Here is a 4,824-nt window from a genome sequence, read left to right as displayed (position 1 = left end):
TAGCACTAGTTTGTGCTGCTGTGATACTGTACACCAGTTGCCTTTCATAGATCTTTCAGCAGAATTTCTCCTCCCCTGAAGGATGCTGATTGGGCGCTTGGGATTATTTGATATTCCGACAATGACTTGAAGGAGGATTCACCACGGATCTCAGACCAGGAGACTTTACCCTGGTTATTGCCGGTGGTTCGTTGATCATGACAAAGTTCCATTGACTATGCAGTCAATGAAAGGGTTAAATCCTCGCAGGCAAAATCGCATACTTTCTGTGCTAATGATGTTGTTAGGGGGGAATACCGGCTATGTAGGGTGACCAAGCTAATTGTCTGCACAGATGTAAAGATCGCCTTGTAAAACAAGATGCATTCAATGTCTATAACCTTTATTCTGGAAATTAGCCGGAAACAAGCATCGATATTATTCATGTTACTTCTTATAATTAGATACAATATAACCGTCCTTATCATTTCATGAAGGGGCATTTTACTGATCTCCATCTTTTATGCTCGGAAGTTTGAAAGGGTAGGTGGCGGACTGTCATAGTAGGGAATTCTATAAATCACAGTGCCCGTAGAGGGGTTGTCAATATTGGATAATATATTTTTGTAAGAAGTGTCAATAAACGATGTACTGATCACAGGGTGTCCCACTGTTAGGACTCCCATCGATCAGCGGTAATTTGTGGTTTTATCTATCTATCTATCTATCTATCTATCTATCTATCTATCTATCTATCTATCTATCTATCTATCTATCTATCTATCTATCTATCTATCTATCTATCTATCTATCTATCTATCTATCTATCTCATATCTATCTATCTTATCTATCTATCTATCTATCTATCTATCTATCTATCTATCTATCTATCTATCTATCTATCTATCTATCTATCTATCTATCTATCTATCTATCTATCTATCTATCTATCTATCTATCTATCTATCTATCTATCTATCTATCTATCTATCTATCTCATATCTATTATCTATCTATCATCTATCTATCTATCTATCTATCTATCTATCTATCTATCTATCTATCTATCTATCTATCTATCTATCTATCTATCTATCTATCTATCTATCTATCTATCTATCTATCTATCTATCTATCTATCTATCTATCTATCTATCTATCTATCTATCTATCTCTAATCTAATGCACCTCTCCATCTAATATCAATAGAGTGGCTATTGCTGTGGCAAACCCAATTTTATGAAGGGAAAAAGTATGGCTGGTGGCAGGTTCTCCTGGCGATAACAGTTGATCACCAGAAGTTTGTGAAGCCATAACGGCGGCTGGTTTGGCTTCCTTAAAGGGGTCTCCCATTATTGAAAGAGTCACTAGGAACACCAAATGACTGCGCACAGAGCGACTACTGTTCGTAACTAAGGATTTGTTACTTACAATGCATCAGGCTCTGCACTTTTCTGTTTGATTGCTTACCAACACTTATACATTGTTACAAATTGCAGCTGTATGAGCAGCATTAGATCGGGATACTGTAGATGTTTTTGCTTATTACACATTAGCGTGCAGAGTATATTACAAAGTTGCAGAAGTTTTCATTATGCAAAAATCTTTGTTGACATAACTGGACAATATTTTTTAACCACTTCGCTACTGCATAACGATATATGTCTGGCTGGTGGAGATCTAAATCTTTGGCGCTGATTATAAATAGGTCTGCAGTCTGCTGCTACAAAGTCAAATGTCCAGCGACTAAGTAAAAAATGAAACTGAAACTAAAAATGTCCCCCAAAATTATCTTGTGACCTTATAGGGGATACAGTGGGAGAAATGTATAAATTTCATCTTACCCTACAAACTTATGGTGCCTCTACCTCAGCACAACAGATTTACCAACATGGCACACGCTGTGTCTGTGTAAACAATGTGCCATTTCATTGTCCTGATTGACGGGGGTTGGGCTGATTGGAGTGGATCCCAGAAGTCAGATCACCACTGATCAGAAATTAATGTCCTACCCTAGAGTAGCTTAGTTTTGGTATGTTCACACGCAGTGTTTTCAGGAGTTTTTCGGGGCATAAACGCCTGAAAAAATGGAAGCTGAACGCCTCCAAACATCTGGCCATTGATTTCAATGGAAAAACGGCGTTTCGTTCAGACAGGGTTTTTTTTTTACGCGGCCATTTGAAAAAACGGCACGTACAAAAAAAGTGCATGCCACTGCTTGAGCCGTTTTTGGAGCCGTTTCTCATTGTGTCAATAGGAAAACAGCTCCATAGACCGCTCCAAAAAAAGCATAAAAAAAGTTTAATGCTTTAAAAACAGCTGAAAATCAGAGGCTGATTTCCCTTGAAAACAGTTCCGTATTTTACAGCCGTTTTTACTTTAGCGTTTGAACATACCCTAATACTGTATCTGATTCAAGTGATGGGAGAAGTCTGTAATACTGTGAACGGCCACTACAAGTGTGTTGGCAATTCACAGTACAGAGCAGTGACAGGAATGAAGGTGTAGAGTCGGACTCCTACTGATCAGATATGGATGGAGGAAAACCCTTATAAAAAGTAAAAATCAGGCTGCCAGCAGCCACCAGTAGGGGGAGCTTATTGCATACAGATTTTTACAGCTCCCATTGAACTCAATAATAAATCTCTATGCAATTTCCTTTAGATACCTGGATTTCTGCATTGATTACTAATAAAATCTGTCCGGAATGTTATCTATGTCGCAATTATAGACAAACACAATCTAACTAAATTAATAACACACAAACACTTGTACAGTTCATGTCTTTTATTGAGCACATTGAGTGAACATCCACAGTGCAGGGTAAAAAAGTAAGTGAACCCTTACATTTAATAACCTGTAGATCCCCCTTTAGCAGCGGTCACATCCTCCAAATGTTTCCTGTAGTTGCAAATAAGATTTTCACAATGTTGATTAGGAATTGTGGACCATTCCTCGCTGCACATATTTTTCAGTTTATCAATATTTCTGCGATGTCTTGCGTGCACAGCCGTCTTCAGGTCACGCCACAGCATCTCCATAGGGTTAAGGTCAGGACTCAGACTTTCCAAAAACACAAATCTTCTTTTTCAGCCATTCTTTATTTGATTTACTTGTGTGCTTCGGGTCATTGTCTTGTTGCATCATCCAAGGTCTCTTCAGCTTGAGGTCAAGAACTGCTGCCCTTACATGACCTGCCTAAGTAGAGTCGTGTGTTAACGAACCTTCCTTTACCCCATCCTATCCCCCCACCCCCACCTTTAGGAAAGACACGTGACACCGAGGTTGGATGTGAAATGGCCACAGCAGCCGTTTATTAATTTTACAGTTTTATAAAAACAATTTAAATCCGAAACCTTCGGATAACTAGTTAGGAATCCACCAGAGAATTCCTTCTAATAATTCACATGACCCAACATGGGTCAGAAACGTAAATAACAATTTAACGTTAACATTAACCCGAGCAGAGGAAGTCCTTGAAGCCCTTTCAGATATTCCTTTTTTAAGAACACACCGAGTTAGCCATCTGCAAACCACTAATTACCTCCAGCCGTAAACCAGCTCGGAAGCACCGTTCACCTCTGCAGATGGCTCCAACCACTAGAAGTCCACTTCAAGGGGATAACACCCGATGAAGCCCTCAAGTGATATACCGACCACTAGAAGTCCACTTCAAAGGGATAACACCCGATGAAGCCTTCAAGTGATATACCTTCTACCAGAAGACCACTTCAAAGGGATAACACCCGATGAAGTCTTCAACCATGTACCTTTTTTGGGGGATGCATACCCCCGATGCGACCCCCCCACCATTTTGTACTGACTGGCCTCAAGGACTCCCCCCGCCACAGCGAAACAGGCCTTGACCACCTTAAGCCTGTGAGTTCCTCCACACCACCACCGCCCTTTCTATGCCTTCTGCTATCGCCAAGCTCCAAAGATCAATGCCAACCTCGGTCAGATGAACCCCGTCACCCCTCCAGAAATTCCCCACTCCTGACTCCAAATCCCTATGCCTCACGCAAATGCCCCCGTTTTTTGCCACAAAACGGGACACCGCCCGATTAACTTTAATGCGAGCCTTATTGACTCTCTCCACAGATCTAGCTAACCGCCAATGCTTTCTTGGGACTATGTCCGACCACACTATCACCAACTTGGGATAAGATACCCACAAACACAACATATCATGTTTGATATCCCGCACCAACTCACGAAAGGGGCGGACTCCTAAGTCATTCCCACCCACGTGCAACACTAAGACCTCCGGAACCCTATCAAGCCGAGCATATGTCTGGAATTCCGCCAACACCCTGCTCCACGACATACCTCTAAATCCCAGCCAATGCACAACCGCATCCTGTCGCGGAATGCGCAACTGGCGACCGTCCGGGAGGACGTCCGCCCTCAAAGCCCCCCAGTGCACGTAAGAATGACCCATCAACCACACCAAACACGGAGGCGAATCTGAAACGGAAAAAACAATTAGGCACCACCATATAACATTTTTAAAGCGTTAACAACAAAAATCATAACATATGGGGGCGGACATAGGACTTAAACCTGTTGGACTCCCAACGACCAATACGCCGCACCCCTTCATCATCCAACCCCCAGCGCCCCGCTTCTGTTGCTGCGCCAATCCTGAAGGAATGAGATGAATATGAGCCTGCCGCAACACCAACCGCCGTCAAACATTTTTTAAATACAGCTCCAAACTGAAACCTGGACAAAAACGACCCGTCCACATGACGTAACAAAGGCAAATCTGGAGACCCCCTTTTTGGCGTAAAACCCCGCATGCACTCTACTGGGCACATAACCGACCCCGGGAGGGCGAACAA

The sequence above is a fragment of the Rhinoderma darwinii genome, chromosome 3 (genome assembly GCF_050947455.1).
Source record: "Rhinoderma darwinii isolate aRhiDar2 chromosome 3, aRhiDar2.hap1, whole genome shotgun sequence".
In the NCBI taxonomy this organism is placed as follows: Eukaryota; Metazoa; Chordata; class Amphibia; order Anura; family Rhinodermatidae; genus Rhinoderma; species Rhinoderma darwinii.
This window is presented reverse-complemented; position numbering follows the sequence as displayed.